Here is a 21,642-nt window from a genome sequence, read left to right as displayed (position 1 = left end):
GCAATTTATCAGTACTAGTGTGCTGTGACGCTTTTATGTCTGATTTTGTAGGCAAGACTTTTCTAACTGAGGTGAAACTTGGGGGTACAAATCTGACTCTGCCACTGTAATAGGAGAGCCCCTTTTTATTGAGCCCAGGGAGTGTTAGCTCACTGGGTTCTTTTAGGTCAGCTTTTAGTTTGACCAGTATTTCTCAAATCAGGACACACGGGTATTCTTAACCAATCAACAATTTATTAATTCAGCCTGAACCACATCAGTATACAACAGGGGTGGACAAATGTACGGGACCCTCTGAGCTACATATGACAATCTTCAGAAGTTCAAGAGCTGGGGCGTGCCTGCCGGAGCTCAGGGCTTCAGCCCCATGGGAGCTGCCTGCTGGAGCTCAGGGCTTTGGCCTCGCGGGAGGTGCCTGCCTGGGCTCAGGGCTTCCACCCATTGCTCTGGGTTTTGGGGCAGTCCATGCACCACCTGGTGCTCTGGTGCTGGGAGGGGCTGGTGACTGAGGGGGTGGGGAGGTCTGGGCTGGGGGGAGGGGTGGGTCATCAGGCAGAAGGGGTGGGCCAGGCCAGCGGCTAGCCTCCCTTAGCCAGTGGTTCACCCACCACCCATGCTGAGAAGCTCTCAGCATTATCTTCAGAATTCAGAAGTTCCATACCTATCTGTATAGCAGACATTTTACCTTGCTGATGGATCATCACCCATTCATTTCAACTTTGGACAAAACATGGAATTCCATCATTAGCTGCTGCTTGTATGCAATGATGGGCATTGCTGCTTTCAGCTCATTCCTTTATTATTTAAATCTGCGAAGGGATGCAGCCCGGTAATGCAGATAGGATGTCGCACCTGCCAGGCCCAAGCTCCCACCAACCCAAAGAAAGTTCAGATTAAATATTTTCTCAGTTTGATGGACAGGTCGCCCATCACTAGTAGAGACATAAAGAGAGGAACTACTAAGGATGATGTACCTTCGCTTGCGAAGGGACTGGCACAACAAGGCACAATGCTGGATCAAAAGAACCCTCCGTTTACACAATTTGTGTCACGTCAATGTGAATAATCTCTGAATCATGTTGCAATTTATGGGGAATGCAAGTGGTCATTGAAATGTTTTTGAATCTCAGGTTTTGGAAACTCTTCACAAATGTCATTTTGGTATTGTATGGATGAAGGCCTGCCATCATATCTGTTGGCCAGGGATCAGCAAAGATACTGAGAGGAAGGTAAAGTGCTGTACTATGTGTCAGCAAATTCAGAATGATCCTGGCCCATCTTGTCTATACCTGTGGTTGTGGCCTCAGACTCCTTGGACACATATTCACGTGGACTTTGCTGGACTTTTAAAATGTTGTATGTTTTGGGTCATAGTCAACACCAATTCAAAATGGCCAGAGGTTTTCTGAATTACTTCTACTACAACTACTGAGACCATAGGACATCTTTGTATCTTGTTTACCCTGTTTGGTGACAACAGACCTCTATTCTGTTCTGAAGAATTTCAGAAGTACCTAGCTTGAAACGGAATTCAGCACATATGCTCAGCTCCATGCCACCCTGCTTCAAACTGACATGCAGATCACTTTGTACAAACACTTAAGCATGGCTTAAGAGCTAACAAGTCTATTTGGAGATGTCAGCAGAAACAGGACAATTTCTTGCTTGTCTACAGGAACACTGCAAATGCTACTATCCAGGAGTCACCTCCAACTCTTTTCTTGAAGTGATCTTTGCAAATCTGTTAGGACCTGCTACATCATTACACTGTCTCCCATGTAGCCATATCCCAAGCTATGCAAATTGATCAGTGACGTGAGGCTCGTCATCATTATTTTCAAGTAGGAGACTTAGTGTGGACTTGCAGCTCCAGTTGTGTAGTGAAATGGGCACCTGAAGAACTTGTAAAATGCACAAGGCCTGTTTTGTTCATGATAAAATGCCATTGGATAGTTTTATGGGATATGACATATGGACCAGTTTCAGCCTTGACTGGTACTGGAGTCCAGGAATGTTCCAGTAGGGATTTCTGTTCCTCTGATTGAATCTCCTTCCATTACAACTCCTAATTTTGATGTCTTGTTGGATCCAGTTGATTCCTTACCACAGTCCTCAAATCCTCCCAGCAGGCCAATAATGTCACTCATGCCGCCCAGAACCCACTCCCAAAACTCTGCCCCCACCAAACTCCAACCCCCCCCACCTGCCTAAGGCTCTGGGAGGGATTTTGGGTGGGGGAGGAGGTCTGGGGTAGGGGATTTGGGTGCAAGGTCTGGGAGAGAGTTTGGGTGCAGAAGGCATGAGAGGTTGGGCTCTGGGAGGGAGTTTCGGTGGGGAAGGAGGTCTAGAGTGCAGGCTCTGGGTTGGAGTTTGGGTGCTGGGTGCAGGCTCTTGGCGGGGGTGGGAGTGCAGGAGTAGGGCATGGGGTTGCAGGCTCTGGGGGGGAAGGGTGCAGGCTCTGGGAGGGAATTTGGGGTGTGTGGAATTGGGGGGGTGTTATGTGAGGAGGGAATGAAGGCTCTGGGAGGAGATTGGGGTGTGTGGCGCTTACCTGGGGCTCCAAGGTGGGGTGGGCCAGGGGGCACACATGCACCGCCCCCACAGCTTCCCATTGGCCGCAGGGGCTCTTGGGCTGGGGGAAGCATGCAGCGGAACAGCCCCATCCCACTCCACTCCACTCTGGGCCCACAGTAAGGGGCCAGCAGACACGTGGAGCAAGCAGGCAGATACCGGTTAGCTCACCTGCGCTGCTGATGGTGGGCAGGGGTGGGGGGAGCATCCTGGGGCAGCAGGCGGGGCCAAGGGAGAGACCTGGCCCTAAAATTGCTGGAGTCCCACGGGCCACATTGGGGAAGTTCTCGGGCCGCAGATGGCCCGCCGGCCGGGAGTTTGAGACCCCCTGATATATACCCTGACCTCAGGGCTCCCTGGAAGGCTCCACCCTCTGATTTCTATTGGACATGTGGCAACTGAGTGCTCAGATTTCAACTTTCAGCCCTGGTCTACACTATGAGTTTAGGTTGAATTTAGCAGTGTTAGATCGATTTAACCCTGCACCCATCCACACGCCGCTGCCGTTATTTTCGACTCTAAGGGCTGTTAAAATCAATTTCGGTACTCCTCCCCCAAAGAGGGGATTAGTGCTGAAATCGACCTTGCCGGGTCAAATTTGGGATAGTGTGGTCGCAATTCGATGGTATTGGTCTCTGGGAGCTATCCCAGAGTGCTCCATTGTGACCGCTCGGGACAGCGCTCTCAATTCCGATACACTGGCCAGGTAGACAGGAAAAGTCCTGTGAACTTTTGAATCTCATTTCCTGTTTGGCCAGCGTGGTGATCTGCACGTGAGTGCAGATCTCATCAGCAAAGGTGACTATGATGGAGTCCCAGAATCACAAAAGAGCTCCAGCATGGACAGAACGGGAGGTACGGGATCTGATCGCTGTATGGAGAGACAAATCTGTGCTATCAGAACTCCATTCCAAAAGATGAAATACCCAAACATTTGAAAAAATCTCAAAGGGCATGAAGGACAAAGGCTATAACAGGAACCCACAGCAGTGCCATGTGAAACTTAAGGAGCTGAGGCAAGCCTACCAAAAAACCAGAGAGGCATGCCATTCTAGGTGGTGCAGCCACCACTACCCTACCCCTGTGCTTTGACTCCATCAATGGAGTATCACGCAACAGGGATGCAGGTTTTGGGGACGAGGAAAATAGCTCACAGCAAGGAAGTGGAGAAACCATTTTCCCCAACAGCCAGGATTTGTTTCTCACCCTAGACCTGGAGTCAGTTATGTCTCCAAACCCACCCAAGGCTGCCTCCTGGACCGTGAAGGCAGAGAAGGGACCTCTGGTGAATGTACCTTTGTAAATATTATACATGGTTTAAAAGCAAGTGTGTTTAATGATTAATTTGCCCTGGCATTCGTGGCCAGTACAGCTACTGGAAAAGTCTGTTAACGTGTCTGGGGATGGAGTGGAAATCCTCCAGGGACAGCTCTGTAAATCTCTCCTGGATGTACTCCCGAAGTCTTTGCAAAAGGTTTCTGGGGAGGGCAGCTTTATTCCGTCCTCCATGGTAGGACACTTTACCATGCCAGGCCAATAGCACATAGTCTGGAATCATTGCATAACAAAGCATGGCAGCGTACGGTCCTGGTGTTTGCTGGCATTCAAACAGCATCCATTCTTTATCTCACTGTGTTATCCTGAGGAGAGTGATATCATTCCTGGTCACCTGGTTGAAATAGGGTGATTTTATTAAGGGGACATTCAGAAGTGCCCATTCCTGCTGGGCGGTTTGCCTGTGGCTGAACAGAAATCATCCCCGCTGTTAGCCACACGGTGCGGGGAGGAGTGAAGCGATCATTCCAGAGAATTGTGCGGGTGGGGAGGTTAGTTTGGTTTGTGCTGCACGTTAACCCGAAAACCACAGCCCCTCCTCCTTTTAAATGGCCAACCCAACGGCTGCTTGTATGGGAAATGAGGGTGCTGCTGTTTGAAACCATTCCCACATATTATGAAGGTTAAAGAAGCCAAAAGAAGATCTCTCCCACCAAACCGGCATACCCTTAGCTTACAGGGAAGTAGAGTCAACCAAGGGGGGGATGTTCATCAAGGAGAAACAAACAGAACTTTCACATCATAGCCTGGCCAGTCATGAAACTGATTTTCAAAGCTTCTCTGATGCGCAGCGTGCCTTGCTGTGCTCTTCTAACCGCCCTGGTGTCTGGCTGCATGTAATCAGTGGCCAGGTGATTTGCCTCAACCTCCCACCCCCCCATAAACATCTCCCCCTTACTCTCACAGAGATTGTGGAGCGCACAGCAAGCGGTAATAACAATGGAAATATTGGTTTCACTGAGGTCTATCCAAGTCAGTAAACTGCGCCAGAGTGCTTTTAAATGTCCAAATGCACATTCTACCACCATTCTGCACTTGCTCAGCCTATAGTTGAACAGCTCCTGACTACTGTCCAGGCTGCTTGTGTACGGCTTCATGAGCCATGGTATTAAGGGGTAGGCTGGGTCCCCAAGGATAAATATAGGCATTTCAACATCCCCAACGGTTATTTTCTGGTCTGGGAAGAAAGTCCCTTGCAGCAGCTTTAGAAACAGACCAGAGTTCTTGAAGATGCGCGCATCATGTACCTTTCCAAGCCATCCCACGTTGATGTTGGTGAAATGTCCCTTGTGATCCACCAGTCCTTGCAGCACCATTGAAAAGTACCCCTTTCAGTTTATGTACTCGCTGGCTTGGTGCTCCGGTGCCAAGATAGGGATATGGGTTCCGTCTATCGCACCACCACAGTTAGGGAATCCCATTGCAGCAAAGGCATCCACTATGACTTGCACATTTCCCAGAGCCACTATCCTTGATAGCAGCAGCTCTTTGATTGCATTGGCTACTTGGATCACAGCTGCTCCCACAGTAGATTTACCCACTCCAAATTGATGCCCGACTGACTGGTAGCTGTCTGGCGTTGCAAGCTTCCACAGGGCTATCGCCACTCGCTTGTGAACTGGGAGGGCTGCTCTCATCTTGATATTCTTGCGCTTCAGGGTAGGGGAAAGCAAGTCACAAAGTTCCATGAAAGTGCCCTTATGCATGCGAAAGTTTTGCAGCCACTGGGAATCATCCCAGACATGCAACGTTATGCGGTCCCACCAGTCTGTGCTTGTTTCCTGGGCCCAGAAGCGGTGTTCCACGGCATGAACCTGCCACATTAACACCATGATGTCCACATTGCTGGGGCCCATACTTTGAGAGAAGTCTGTGTCTATGTCCTCATCACTCTCATCACTGCACTGCCATCGCCTCCTCGCCTGGTTTTGCTTTTGCAGGTTCTGGTTCTGCATATACCGCAGGATAATGCGTGTGGTGTTTACAGTGCTCATAATTGCAGTTGTTATCTGAGCAGGTTCCATGCTTGCCATGCTATGGCGTCTGTGCTGAAAAAAGGCACAAAATGATTATCTGCTGTTGCTCTGACAGAGAGAAGGATGATGGATGACATGGTTGGCTTATAGGGTTGTCACACAGAATGGCCCCCTTGGGGATTGAGCTCACAACCCTGGGTTTAGCAGGCCAATGCTCAAACCACTGAGCTATCCCTCCCCCCCACTATTCATGGAGGGAGGGAGGGAGGGAAGGGGGAGCAAATGAATACAAAACAAATCTGGTCTCTTTATTGTTTTGATCCACTCCATCTCTCTTATACATCTTAGGCTGGCAGCAGACGGTGCAGTACGACTGCTAGCCATCATCATTTCCCATTTATGTCCAGGTGCCCCTGGCTGGCCTCGGAGAACACATATCTGCCCAGGCGCCCCTGACCGATCTCACCGAGGTTGGCTAAAAGAGCACCCAGGAGACGATGATGACAGCTACCAATCGTAATGCACTGCTGCCAAAAGGCAATGAGCTGCTGCTGTGTAGCAATGCAGTACCACATCTAGCAGCACCCAGGAGACATACGGTGACGGTGAGCTGAGCGGGCTCCATGCTTGCTGTGGTATGTCATCTGCACAGGTAACCCAGGAAAAAGGGTGAGAAATGATTTATTGCTGTTGCTTTCATGGAGGGAGGAGGAGGAGGCCTGATGACATTTACCCAGAACCACCCGCGACAATGTTTTTGCCCATCAGGCATTGGGAGCTCAACCCAGAATTCCAATTGGCGGCAGAGACTGTGGGAACTGTAGGATAGCTACCCACAGTGCAATGCTCTGGAAGTCGACACTAGCCTCGGTATTGTGGACGCACTCCGCCGAGTTAATGGTCTTAAAAAATCGACTTCTATAAATTCGACCTAATTTCATAGTGTAGTCATACCCTCAGTTTCTCTACCACTTCCTTCAGTATCCAGTAGATGGCGTTTGGTGTAAAACAAATTTCTTCAATCCTTTTCTTGTCGGAGGCTTTTCATGTTTGATTCATTTCAAGGATTATATTTCAATAATAGCCCATATTATTAATTGGAATTCCTCCTTTTAAAGCAATTTCTTTTAATAATCCAAAGCTGTACCCTGGTTTCTCTTTCAACTTTCCTTCTTCCTTGTGCCATACAGTTCCTATTACTTCTAGAGAGCCAGTTATTTACAATGAAAACAAACAAAACTCCTTATAGTCCTCATTTAGCGGACATGCTGCGTACACTCTTCAATTGTTCATGAGCCATTCATGTTATTTAATGTTTTCCACAGAACAAGAGACTAGGGTGACCACTCACACATTGCTGGAATACGGTGTGGGTATGCCTCTGCGGCCGGGCGGGACCCTTCTCCCACTGGTAGGCCCTCAGCCTCGAGGTGATGCATGGGGGGTGGGGAGGCAAGAGGGTCATGTGCCCCACCAGGTTTCTGCCAGTATTTGCTGGCCCTGCTCAGTCTCATGAGGAGAGGCAGGACCAACAGCTTGGAGCTTCAGGGAGGAGCCGCTGCTTTCCAGGAAGGGAGACTGAGGGTAAAGGAGGCCTTGAGCCTACCTGGGAAGGGTGTTCTGGGTGCAGCTGGACCTTTAAATTGTGCTCCTCCCCACTCTCAGCAAGTCATCTCTGCCTCAGACTCACGGTGTGTGCAAGGTCATGCTGCAGAGAGGGTGCCATTTTTAAGAGCCCATCATGACCTTGGATGCATGGTGTGTGCCAGGCGCCACCACCGGGGGTGCCATTTAAAGAACATGCCACTTCGCCCCCCCCAGAGGGGGGGGGCAAGTGGGGCAATTTGCCTCAGGCCTCATGCCCTGCAGGGGTCCCACGAGCCCTGGCCCAGCGGCGGTCTGGGTCTTCGGTGGCATTTCAGCGGCCGGGGGGTCCTTCAATGCTGCTGAAGACGTGGAACGACTGAAGGGCCCCCCACTGCTGAAATGCCACCAAAGACCTGGACTGCTGCCGGGTGAGTACAAGCGCCGCAGCTCCCCCGCTTTGCCCCAGGCCCCCTGAATCCTCTGGGCGGCCCTGCCCCAGTGTGACCTTGTGTACGATATCACACCGGCGAAAGCGCAGCAGCATGCGCTTCAAAATGGAGACTTCTGTCCAATCTCTGACAAACCCATATCCCATTTTGTCTGAGTACTGGATGGGGGACAAACCCTACAAAAGCAGGACAGTCTGGTTTAGTACTGCATGAGTGGCCTGCCGACAAGAGACCTATTCACAGAGAGCGAGATGTAGCAAGCAAATGTGACAAGCAAATGTGCAGCTTCTCATTTGAGGTGCAAGACATTGATGGGGCAAAGCAGGTTATCCATGGTATAATTGATTTACCAAGCAAACGAATATTGAGTTTATAGTTTGGGGTGAAAGTGTGGTTTGGATTTCTTGAGGTAACAGGTAGTTTGCTCAGTTAGTTCTTCAGTCGCATGGCAAATTATTTCTATTTGCAGCTCCATCCATCTCTGGATCCACTCAGTGTGCAATGGCCACTTTGCATAGGTAAGCAGGGAGTTACCCTGGCCTGGTAACTTTTTGGAATTCTTTTTAGCTATGTTGGGTGGGAGAAAGAGGTTTTATCTATCTACAAATTATGAGATATTCTTGCCTAGGTGAGTAACAATTCTCTCCTGTAGCCATTTTAGTTTCCATTCTTGGGGAGGAAACTCACCGCAGACAGCAAGCTTGGAGGAGAGAAACCCTGAGCCCAGAGTTTCCCCTTGGCTTTAATTAAGATTCACTTTACAGCACTTGCCAGTGTTCCCCAAGATCCTGAGGTAGGGTTGCCAACCCTCCAGGATTGGCCTGGAGTCCCGAGGAATTAAAGATTAATCTTTAATTAAAGATTATGTCATGTGATGAAATCTCCAGGAATACATCCAACCAAAATTGGCAACCCTATTGAAGCCCAAGGTTTATAATTGAATTACCCCTCTCCCTTTGGTGGTCTCTGGCTGATGCCGGAATTTCTGACGTTACAAGGTTGGTGGAGACCTTGACTTCTTTTTCTAAAGTCTTTTTGCCTTCTTTTAGTGATGACACAATCAGGGCTGTAGATAGAATGTCTGGCACTTTCAGTCCCCCCCGCACTTGGAGTATAAAAAAAAAGCTACACAAACCAAAGCTGGAACCTTTGGATCTTGGATGGTAGGTCAGCTGTGGGAGACTTTTTCAAAAGCTCCTAAAAATGTAGGAGCTCAAGCTATCTGCCCTACAACATGTCTCAGCTCCTTCCCAAATTCACATCTCACTTTCAGGATGAGACTAGCTTGTCGAAAGCATCTTAGAATGGCATGACGTTGTTCATCATATTCAGTCGTGCCCCCACAATGCCGGCATGGCAAAGGGCTCAAGGTCCTCTGAGAGATTCTCTTTGGGAAATGTCGTGCCCCCACAATGCCGGCATGGCAAAGGGCTCAAGGTCCTCTGAGAGATTCTCTTTGGGAAATGTTCTTGTTCTGAAGACCTGATGACTAGGGGCTCATTAAAACAGCTGCTTTCAAACTGGGCAATTAGAGTTGCTGGTGTAGATTTTTAGCAAGGGAGATTTGCTGGAAGTCTGCGGCAGTGTAGTGATGAGGCTATTTTGGCCTCTGATAATAGTGCTATTATCTGTCAGTGGCAGGAAGCATGTGTCTCTTTTCATGTGTTTTCTTATCTGGGTGAGCGTCACACAAATGTGGATTTTGCCATTGTACTTTCATACTGGAATCATCCTTGCAGGCCAGTCAGGAGGTTCCTCTAGTTTGGAAATAACTCCCATGTCTTCCACGCTCCTTCATCCTTCTTTACCTTTCCTCAGCTAGGGGATTGTGATGTGTCATGGAACTGTGAGAGCTGAAAGAATTGCTGAGGGCACCAGTCGTATTTTGTGCTTCCCTGTGAGCTTTCCTAACCCTTGAAAAACTTTTACCATCAGTGGAAGCAAGCTTCACTGCTACAAGTAGACCTGGGTCTTGTCACTCATTGCATTACATATGGAGAAGTGGAAGGATTAGATTTCTATCAGTAAATATCAATAAATGTTATTTTCACTGTACACATACACACACTAATTAAACCATATCTCTATCTACTGTTTGTAGAATCTTTCACACTCTGCCTCTTTTGCTGGACATTGTTTCCAGCTGTGGCTCAAGGCTAGCTCCACAAAAGGGACTTAGACTCAGCTTTTCCATGGCTAAGGTGCCTGCAGCCTAGTGGAATCCATAGCCCTGAGTTAGGTGCCCAGGTAGAGGCACTGACTTTCCAAAATGCTGGGGGGTGCTCAACCCCCAGCTCTGACTGAGGCCCCGCCCTCACTCCACCCCTGCCCCGCCTCTTCCTGCTTAACTCCAGCCCTGCCTCTTCCTGCCCAGTTCTGCCCTGAGTGTGCTGCGTCCTCACTCGTCCCCTATCCCCCCAGCCTTCTGTGTGCCATGAAACAGCTATTCATGGTGAGCGGGAGCCGCAGAGAGGGACGGGGAGGTGCTGATTTGCAGAGCCTGCCAGTGGCCAGGAGGTGCTGGCGGGGGAGGTGATAGGGGGGCTGCCGGTGGGTGCTCAGCACCTACCATTTTTTTCCTGTGGGTGCTGCAGCCCCGGAGCATCCACGGAGTTGGCCCCTATGTGCCCAGGCTCCCTATCCAATCAGGGCTGGCTCCAGGCACCAGCAGAGGAAGCACGTGCCTGGGGCGGCACATGCTAATGGGCGGGATTCTGTCCATTTTTGGAGAGGCATAGTCTGGGCGGCTTTTTTTTTTTTTACTTTGGCAGTTTGGGCATTTTGTTGTTGGTTTTTTTGCTTGGGGTGGCAAAAATGGTAGAGCCGGCCTTGTATCCAGTGCATGGGGAGAGATAAGTGCCTAAGAATGAGTTTTGCAAAAGCCAGGAAATACCACTAGGAAATGCCAAGGAGAAGGGTGTGACTTAAGCCCCACCTTGTTCTTATTAGTTTTCTCTCTTATCCTCGCTGGGTCAGTGGTCTCTGACGTGCTAGCATAGAAATCCCAGGGCTGCTGCTTTCACTCTGACTTAAGTTATAACTCTTGCTTGTGTGAGACGGAGTCTGACTGAAGTTGCGTTGATGATAATTTGGTGCCTCTTCTGCCTATGACTAAGGTTACGATTGCATCAAGGGTATTTTTAGTAAAAGTCATGGACAGGTCGGGAAAAAAAAATCATGGCCCCGTGACCTGTCCATGTCTTTTTTACTAAAAATACTCAGGCTTGAATTGTGGTTGGGGGGGAGGGGGAACACGCAGCAGGGCGCCCACAGCCACTCCTGCCCCTGCCAGGATGCGGGAGACGCATCATGTGACACTGTACCTGCCCCATGAGGCACTGTAAACCCTTCCCAAAGCACCCTATGGCCAGTTGCATGGTGGGATAGCTACCCACAGTGCACTGCTCTCAATGTCGATGCAAGAGCTGCTAGTGTGGATGCGCTCTGCCGACACCAGGAACATAGTGTGGACATGCAACAGTGGTTTAATTAAAGCGTTTTAATGAAAGTGACATAATTTTTATTGACAAAACTCTGCATTGTAGGCATGGCCTTAGACTGTGATTCCATTTTTATTTCTTAGGTAACCAATTTTGAGCTCCATGCCTGCTACCTTGCTGTAGTTAGTTAATCAATCTGTTTTATATTTTACCCAAAACTGTGTTTTTGGTTAAAGTGCACATCACCCATCCGGAGGCAGCCCAGTTTCTCCCTTGGATTCCCAGGCAGTTGCTGCTTCCCTTTGCCCTGACTTCAGGAAACCTTGCATTAAGGGACAGCAAAACTGTATACAAAACTAGGAAATTGACAAATAAAATTTACATTTAGTGACTGCTAAGAGCACCCACATAGTCGGCACCTGTGAACAAGGGAACAAGCAAATGCCCCTTTTTCAGCAACAGCTGAAATAATGGAACCCATCACTCAAGGGCTAGACCAGGGCTTCTCAACCCGTGGGTTGGGACCCAATGTTGGGTCACCAGAATGTTTCAAAGGGTCACATGGCAGCTCCTGTGGCTCCTGTCCCAAAGGGCAGGCTGGGCTCACCTCCCTGCTCCAGGCACTGCAACCTCTGGGGGCCCAGTGCCATTCACGTTTGACCCAGCTGTCATGATAATGGGAGCCTGGGTAGCCCACATTTATCTGAGAAGCACTGCAACCCCAGAGGTTGCAAAACCTGGTACCGAGAGCTAAGCCCAGCCAGCCCCACAGCACAGGAGCTGCAGGACCCACCACTCTTTGGTGAGTGCTGGGCAGGACCCAACCCTCCTGGGGTCAGGATCCAACTGAAACCATGCTAGGGCCTCCACCCCCAGGCTATTTACTGGGTTGTGACAGGCCATAAACATTTACAGATGGGTCCTGAGCCCAAAAAGGTTGAGAACCACCGGACTAGACCACATGCAAGCTTGGGCAGCGTCTGGGCCATGTGGTCTAAGGCTAATGTGCCCACGTCCTGGCCGCCGGGAGAGCACCTGCTGAAATGCCGCTGAATTTCAGTGGCATTTCGGCGGGGACGCCTCTCGATGACGACGCTTGTCAATATGATGATGACGCTTGGCAAGTGGCGTCATCGAGAGGCATTGCCGCCAAAATGCTACTTTTCAACGGGTGCTCCACTGCTGCAGTGGTCTTTTGGCTGGCGCCCGCCAGCCAAAAAAGTTGGGGACTACTGGTCTAAGGGGTTTCCTGAGACGCTGACAACAAATGCAGTGGGTGAGTCATCTGATTGCAGTTGTGTGTGTGAAAGAAAGAGAGAGCAGCAGCAGACGCATCACAGAAGCACAAAGAGAAGGCAGCAAGGAAATATGACAGAGAGAATCCTTTGTAATGTGACCCTCAGAAAAAGTTGAGAGAGAGCTTTTGGCTAGAGTACTGCCTGACAGAGGCTTGGAACTGTGAGCAAAGAAACTGATTCTTGCTGTTTGATCCCTACTTTATTCAGGAAACAGGCCTTTGTACATTCTTTGTAAATAAACAGGATTGCATCAAACAAGGCTGGCTCCAGGCACCAGCTTATCAAGCAGGTGCTTGAGGAGGCCACTCCGGAGCGGGGTGTCACCTTCAGGTACTCGGCGGAGGGTCCCTCACTCCCGGTCGGAGCGAATGACCTCCCGCTTAATTGCCACAGATCGCGATCGCGGCTTTTTTTTTTTTTTTTTGGCTGCTTGGGGCGGCAAAACCCTTGGAGCCGGCGCTTGAATCAAAGTAATAACTGACTCCATCATCAATTTCCCCTCCTAACAGAAGTAACCTGCAAAACCTGAAAACTTGGCTAACCAGTAAGGACAAAAGGGCTAGCAACATAATTGCTATAAAAGCATATGAAGGTTTTGCATTATAGAGCAAGTTTAGTGAAGGGGTACATACTGCATTTGGGTGAAGGCCTAAGGGAGCACTGGAGTGTTCTATCCACAGTGTTACACGCAACACGGAAATAAATGTGCACTTTCCTCTTGGCTTCTTATTTCCAGGCTTTTAAGGGTTTGGGTGGTTGGAGTGTGTCCTGATGCACCCTTAACTGCCACTAAATGTAGCTGTTGTTTGCTAATATACATACAGTGCCGTGCACACTTGTAGTGATATAGTGACTACCAAAAATAATATCATAATGAATTATTAATGTGGCTTTAAGTAATATGTATAACAAAGCCTCACCCTGCCAAGGCACTACACAAAGATTTCTGCTGTAATAATCAACATTAATCATTAAATTATAGTCAATGCAAAAAACATCAGTGAAATGATGTTCGTCCATCGTTGTCGATGAAGACCTCAACAACTCATTCATTCGATGACCGGACTCTGTGCGTCCGAAGATGACTGATCAGTCCGATTCAGGCATGGAACGTCCTGTCACACGTTGGGCAGACATGTGATGGCACTGTCGATGATGTGCGGGCAGCTCTGGACTTGCGCAGCTCACGCTTTCTTTCAGCCTCAGCAGTACGCCTTGCCTCAGAGGTATTACTGCCTGTGTGAATGAGGCTGCGCCATGCTGGACGGTTCAGTGCAAGGGTGTTAATCTCAAGGGACTTCAGAGAGGTCTTCAGCATGTCCTTGAACCACTTCTTTTGTCCTCCATGGGAGCACTTTCCCTGGGCGAGTTCTCCGTAGAAGAGCTGTTTAGGAATGCACTCGTCTGACATTCTCACGACATGTCTGGCCCATCTGGTCTGGGCTCCCATCAGCAGTGTGTGAACTGACGGCAGACTGGCTCTGATAAGGACTTCAGTATCGGGCACTTTGTCCTGCCATCTGATTTTTAGAAGCTTTCACAGACAGGAAATGTGGAAGTGATTGAGCCTTTGTGCATGACTCCGATAGACAGTCCACGTCTCGCAGGCGTACAGCAGAGTTGGAAGCACCACTGCTCGGTAGACCTTCAGCCTCGTTGGTAGGCTGATCCCTCGACGTTCCCAGACATTGGAGCGCAATCGGCCAAATGCAGAGCTGGCTTTAGCAATTCTGCACTTTACTTCATCATCGATTGACACTGCTCGAGAAAAGGTACTGCCCAGGTACGTGAAGTGGTCCACTGCCTGAAGTCTCTGTCCATTTACAGTGATGGACGGTTCTGAGTACAGTGTGTGGGGAGCTGGCTGGTGCATGACCTCAGTCTTCTTGATGTTAATGGTAAGGCCGAAGTTGTTGCATGCAGATGAAAACTTGTCCATACTGGCTTGCATTTCTGGCTCTGTACTAGCATTCAGAGCACAATCATTGGCAAAGAGAAAGTCTCGAAGTACAGTTTCCTTCACCTTGGTGATGGCACACAGTCGCCTCAGATTGAATAGTTTCCCATCGGTTCTGTACTTCAGGCCTACTCCTTCAGTGCAGTGTTGAAAGGCATCAGTCAGAGTGGCAGAGAATATCATGCTAAACAAAGTGGGTGCTAAAACACACCCTTGCTTGACGCCGTTGGTGACTGGGAAGGCCTCAGATGTTTCACCGTTATCCAGAACACGAGCCATCATACCGTGATGAAATCGACATACCATTCGTATGAATCGGTCTGGACAGCCGAATTTCGACATGATCCTCCACAGGCCCTGGCGACTGACAGAGTCGAACACTTTAGTGAGGTCCACAAAAGTTGTGTAGAGTTCACGGTTCTGCTCTTGACATTTCTCCTGTAGCTGACGCGCAGCGAAGATCATGTCAATAGTCCCACGCCCCTTGCGGAAGCCGCACTGTGATTCTGGCAGTAAGCCCTGCTCCAGGTGAGTGATCAGTCGGTTCAACAAAACCCGTGCAAGAACTTTCCCCGCTGTAGAGAGCAGCGAGATTCCACGGTGATTGTCGCATACCTGGCGATTGCCCTTCCTCTTATAGAGGTGCACGATGGACGCATCTCTAAATTCCTGTGGAATGGATCCCTGCTTCCAGAAGGACTGAAACAGCTCAGTGAGTTTCCGTAGCAGCACAGGTCCACCGACTTTGTACACCTCTGCTGGTATGGCATCTGACCCTGGGGATTTGCCACTTGACAGCTGGTTGATGGCTTTCTTCACTTCGTCCTCTTCTGGTGAAGCATCCATGGAGTCATTGACTGCAACCTGGGGCATCTTGTCAATGGCCTCATCATTGATGACTGAGGGGCAGTTGAGAACTGCTTCAAAATGTTCAGCCTATCTCTGGAGAATCTGCGTCTTTTCTGTAAGGAGCACAGTGCCATCAGAGTTCAGGAGGGGAAAGCTCCCAGAAGACTGTGGACCATAGAGCATGTTGAGGGCTTCATAGAACTGCTTATAGTCATTCCTGTCCGTGTACGCCTGTATTTCATCTGCTTTGGCGCTCAGCCACAAGTCCCGCATTTTGCGCAGTCGGTTCTGTACTGTTCTGCGAGCGTTGATAAAGGTGGTCGTCTTTGCCGCTGAGGATGGATCATTCTGATATGCGCAATGCAGGCGGTGCTTCTCAGCAAGTAAGGCCTGGATTTCTGCATCATTTTCGTCAAACCAGTCTTGCCGCCTGCGTGTGGAGGGCCCCAATACCTTCGATGCAGCTGTATGGACAGTGTTGCGGAATCGTTCCCAGTCTCTCTCAGCGTCATCCTCAATACGAAGATCAGCAAGCTCATTTTCTAGGTCTTCTGCTAGATTTTCAGTGATGCAGCTGTTCTTCAGCTTCGACACTGATCCTTTTGAGAGCCTTACAGCCTTGTGGTCGTCTCTTCAGCATGATACAGAGCTTCATTTTAGATACTATGAGCCTGTGATCCATCCAACAGTCAGCGCCGCACATAGCTTTTGTAACCCTGACATCTTGTCTGTCCCTTCTCCTGATGATGACATAGTCGATCAGATGCCAGTGCTTGGAACGGGGATGCATCCATGAAGTCCTGTTACGGGTAGGGAGGCGGAAGACCGTATTGGTGATCAGAAGGTCATGTGCTGCACAAGTTTTCAGCAGTAACAGACTATTGCTGTTACACTTTCCCACTCCATTTTTCCCGATGACTCCTTCCCAGGCTGCGGCATCGCATCCAACTCTTGCATTAAAATCGCCAAGCAGGATCAGCTTGTCTGTGCGGTGAACTGATGATAGCAGAGCATCTAGTTCTTCATAGAATTTATCCTTCACATCCTCTGGGTTGGTCATTGTGGGAGCGTATGCGCTGATCAAAGTAGCTTGTTTTCCTTTTTGAAGCGGAAGCTGCATTGTCATGAGACAATCATTCACACCCTTGGGGGGACTGGCAAGTTTCCGAACAAGATGATTCTTGATGGCGAAGCCAACTCCAGATTTGCGACACTCATCACTGCTGCGGCCACTCCAGAAGAATGTATAGCCTCCGCCTGACTCCGACAGCTGTCCTTCATTAGCAAAGCAAGTTTCGCTAAGGGCTGCAATGTCAATGTTGTAGCGTGCAAGCTCTCTGGCGACAAGTGCTGTTCTTCTCTCTGGTCTGTTTGCCGTGATGTTGTCCAGTAGCGTGCGCACATTCCATGTGCCAATGGTGATCAGTGTCACTCTAAGTTTTGTTTTTGTTCGACCGCTTTTATGGGATCCCCGCCAGCCGCAGTATGCTGGCCAGGGTAAGGTGAAGCAGGCAATGTTTAGGGCACCTTTTCTAGCCCCCTCCTCGTTCTACGGAGGTGAGCAGTGCAATCCTGAATAGGGCTGCTCAGTCGCTCAAGAAGATGCCGAGCTCCACCGCTGCTTCGGTCAGTGAGGAACGACCATTATACCTGAGCCGCCTGTGTTCAGGTCTGCGGCTACAGCTCCCAGTGTATCCACACCTGCTGCTTCGTCGCTCGCCCATCGCCATGGGACTTGATATGATGTGATATGATATGATGTCGAGACTTGCGTGTGAATTGGATTAAAGTGAGGGAGAGTTGCGCGACGTCAACCTCACTCTCTCTTCCCAGTTCCTATCTATATCCAGTGGCAGGACAAGAGTCAAGACTGCTGGAGATAGGGCAGGGCGCAGTGGATGACCAGGACGCCTATGTGTCTTGTCGTGCTCTTGAGCGTTCCACAATGCTTGCTGTCACCGCCTTCCTGACCATTGAACCAGGTTTCCTCAGTCAGCCGGATCCAGCCTTCGCATGCAATGGGTAGACAGGCCCTAACTTACCGAGAGTCTTAGACTCATCGGCTACCCTCACCTGGTTTAGCCCACCAGTCGAGACGGTTTCCGGGGTGTGGCCGCTGTCGCATGCTGACAGCTACTTGGAGCCACAGGTGAGAGCTGGGTGTCAAGTGGGGACCAAAGTGGATGAGCTACTCCTAAGAGTACGACTGCTCCCCTATCAGAGGTACTACCCCTCCCTGACAACCCCATACACCCCAATCAGTGAAATAAGATGGAGATAGAAGGCGAACTGCTGGTAATCACTCCTGTGCCTCGTGTTTTAATTAGTTCAAATCTCTCATGTTAGGAGAATGTACAGTCCTGTTGCATTTTTCCCATTTGTCAACGCAAGCTTAATTTAGATTAACTGTATTTCATCAATCTGAAAATAAAAATCCTGCAGCCCATAAGCAGTGAGGTCCCCAAGGACTTTTACTGCCATGGGAAGAGGCAAACCTTTGCTATGCTAACAAGTATATTAGCTAATGAAAACAGTACTTAAAATAATCACAATATTTCTTTATTTGCATATAAAGATGACATAATAAAAGATAATTAGCAGCATGTGAAGCAGTTCTACTACTCAATTTTCTCAGTTTAGATAATTAATTATCTTAGTAAAAATGCATCATTATGGCTAATTTTAGAAAATCTAGCAGCTGCAAGGTCATAGTGGGAACCATTTCAATTTGTAATTGGAAGAAACATGAAAGCAAGTCAGATAATCTTTTATTAGATAATAATGAATCACAGTGGCACATATATTAAGCACTTTAAGAGGCAGAAAATGCACTGAATCATTTAATAATGTCATCAAATGAGCTTCAATCATGGGCTGTCAGGGGAGCTCGCTGAGATGGAAGTACTCTCTTCCCTCCCTGTTCCTCTTGCTGGAAAAAGAAGGGAATCTTTTCCTTTTTCTTGCCATTCTCGGTGAGTTTAGTTCTGGCAAAATGTGTAGGGCTCATGATCTGAGCATAGGACTAGAAGCCTGCATTCTAATCTTGTCTCTGGTGCTGACCTCCTCCGTGAGCTTAGCCAAGATTCCCAGTCCACTGCCTCAATGTCCTCATCTGCAAAATGGAGAAAATACCTGCTTATTTCAGAGCTGTTGGTAGGATTGGACAATTAATCTTTGAAAAGCATTACATAAGGTTGAGTAGCTCTGTTTACTTTGGTAATGTAAGTAATTTAATCCAGGCAGCCTAGGTAGCAGTGCCAACAGTTGAGGTTGCCTGATACTTCCTATTATAAAGCCTGGTTTAAATTGCCTATAACTTTGCCAGACCATTCAGGCTGAAATTTACCTTGCTGGGTGTCTGCCTTAGGATGATTTTATTTATTTATTTATTTTATTAATGTTTCAGCTAACTTGGTTGAGCCCTTTCAGAGAATGGAGCTAGGGCGCAATATGCTGTTTTGCCTTGCACCAGCATGCTTTAAAGCAAGGACTTGAAATTTTACAGGGAGATCGTCCTGGTGTCAGGGATGTGCCTTTTGCTGACCCCATGAAAATACATCCAAAATTGGCGAAGTTATAAGCCTCTGAAAAATCTCAGATTGCACAGGCTCAGTAGAGACTTGTTAGAGTTTGGCAGTGAAATTCTCTGAAGATTCTGTCTCCACTGAGCATGTTCCATTGCCTCAGAGTTCCTAAGTGCTGACCAGACTGCACATGTGCCATCCTCACAGAGTAACTGACCATGCTCTATCCTGAGGCTGCAGTGACTGTGCACGACTTTCTCTGCAATTGCTCACGCCACAATCAGAGACCACTAAAAGCTCCACTTACAAAGAGATATCCTGTTGATGTTGTTTAGAGTAAACCAGTAACTAAAATGATTGGCCTTTACCTTTAGATGTTGCCTTTAATGCATCATGGAGTTACCTTACAGCTGAGATACACTACTCTATCCATGGTGTCTCACAGGCCACAGACCAGCTCACAAGAGGTGGGTCTGATTATAGTCCTGGTGGAAGAACTAGAGGGTTTAGTGCTTGATGTCAGAAGTAAAATGGTACCAACAGATGGCGGGTGAGTACAATGGTGCTGTCCCCAGTACTTTTTAGATAAGTGTGAGCTGAGTGGTGAAAAGGAACTTCAGCCCTACATGTCTGAAGCCTGTACACCTTTAGGTGCCCTGACACCTGATGGACTTCACAGCCCTGAGTTAGGCACCCAGGCTCCCTACATGATGCATGGGGAGAGTTAGAAACCTAAGAATGGGATCCTCAGAAGGCAGCACTCTGAGTAGGGAACTGCTTATACACAGAGCATTAGAGGCCTAGCTGCAGGGCTGAGGGAAGTGCCTTTCCCTGTTTGGGATTCACAGGCATGAACCCTCTCCTGGAGCTAAGCACCTAAGCCAGGTCAGACCTTTTGTTGGAGGTTAAATTGGGAAACTGAGTCACGAGTCTGCCCAATTTAGGGTTAATCAATTTTGCCTTTATTATACCATTTCAGATAGAATTATTGTCACTTATCTTGTGTCTGAATGTACATTTATGCTAGACAATAATAACAAAACAGAATTGATATGGGTCCAAGTTAGCACATTCCATGGCACCGAGGAGTCCTTCCATCTGCCATTGCTTCCCCTGATATCCTGCTGTGGTCCTCCAGTTCCAACCTTCAGTTTCTGGTCTGGTGTTGCTCAGACTATGGCCTTGTTCACTTAGGTCTTTTATACATGCTCACACTCCAGATTACTTAACCTTTATCAAATTGGCTTGTAACACAGCAACCTTTATTTTGCATGTAACTCGTTCATTATGTATGCACAAGCTTCAGTTATCCAGCTTCTGCATTTTTCATGCTTATTTTTGCAGTTTCTGGATCAGGTCGTTCTGTGTCACCTTGTTTCTGGGTCTTCCCAGAAAAGGGGGAAGGGTTATATATCATTACATAACTGTGTACTTCTAACTTACATTCCCCAACACAACACAGTACTCAGCTTGCCAGTAATAATATCATGTAAAACAAATTAGCAATTTTATATTAAAGGAGGATTGGCAAAAACACGCCTTCCAGGCAAGGCCTTGGCCTAGTTATTACCTTAGCTGTACTCATTCACAGTCCATAATTATACAACCATTAAAATACAGCTATCAAAGTTTTTACCCTATCCATTTAGCAATACAGTACTTTTTGTATTTCAGTGTTATAATTCCATGTGTGTATCATTCTATTCTGCCCTTTAATCTAGTGTGGGGGGGGGAGGGGAAGTTATGGAAAACATGGTGATTCTTTGTCAACATTTTTCATTTTCTTTAAACATGGGTTTTCAGAACCCTTCATTCAAGGTCCTGTTCTGTTTGTGAATCATTACAAAAAACCATCATTAGACATTTTCCCGTGTTGCATTTTGAGGCGTCTCAATTTTAGGGCCTTGATATGTAGTTGTGTAAATGACACCCCAACATTTCCCTGCAAAAAATGAAGAGTAGGCGGTGCTACTACCGCTCTTATAACCCCTAGTTAGATCACTCCTACAGGATGTGAGAGCTCGGCGTTCAAATTCCCCCTTTGCCTGATTTCCACCTCTGTGTGCATAGAATCAGGAGTGGAAGGGACCTCGAGAGGTCATCTAGGCCAGTCCCTAGTTGAAGTTGTTCCACTTTGTTTAACTAAACTATTAGTAGCCAGAAAGTGAGAATGACTTTTTAGTCTAGTGGTTAGGGCTCTCTGCTGGGAGACCCAGCTGCCAGTCCACACTCCAATGAATCTTTTAAGTGTTATACAAAACTGAACAGCTCCAACAGGCGAGTTTGCGAATGGCCCACCACAGACTACCCTAGATCCCAGGGATTAGGGCACTTTCCTGGGATGTGGGAGTCCCTGCTCTGAACTGGACAAGGTGGGGTTTTAAACCTGCATCTCCAATATCCCAGGTGAGTTAGAGCATTGCACACTTGGGTACAAGGGCAGAGGCAGCAGCACTAAGTTAGGTGTGGGGGTCTGGTCCGGTAGGTGTGCTGTGAGAATGTATTGGATCAGGCCCCGCAGGAGAGACAGAAGGGGGTGGGGGTGGTCTAATTCATTAATCCTGCTGGGGCATAAATGCCAAGCAGCTCAGCACCACCAAGACTTACATGACTTTTCAAATGTCCTCTGGCAGAAATTTAGAGACTATAGGGTTAG

General features: G+C 48.3%; 1 long non-coding RNA gene across 1 annotated transcript in view; it reads right to left on the bottom strand.

Moving 5' to 3' along the window:
• Window positions 1-18,213: 18,213 nt before the first annotated feature.
• The window catches only part of LOC120380217, a 30,210-nt gene continuing 26,781 nt past the window's right edge, over window positions 18,214-21,642 (bottom strand). The window contains exon 2 of the long non-coding RNA XR_005587659.1: window positions 18,214-18,574. This is a non-coding gene — a long non-coding RNA (uncharacterized LOC120380217). The remainder of the gene's footprint in view (window positions 18,575-21,642) is intronic.

Source organism: Mauremys reevesii, linkage group 13, assembly GCF_016161935.1.
Source record: "Mauremys reevesii isolate NIE-2019 linkage group 13, ASM1616193v1, whole genome shotgun sequence".
Lineage (NCBI taxonomy): Eukaryota > Metazoa > Chordata > Testudines > Geoemydidae > Mauremys > Mauremys reevesii.
This window is presented reverse-complemented; position numbering and strand designations above follow the sequence as displayed.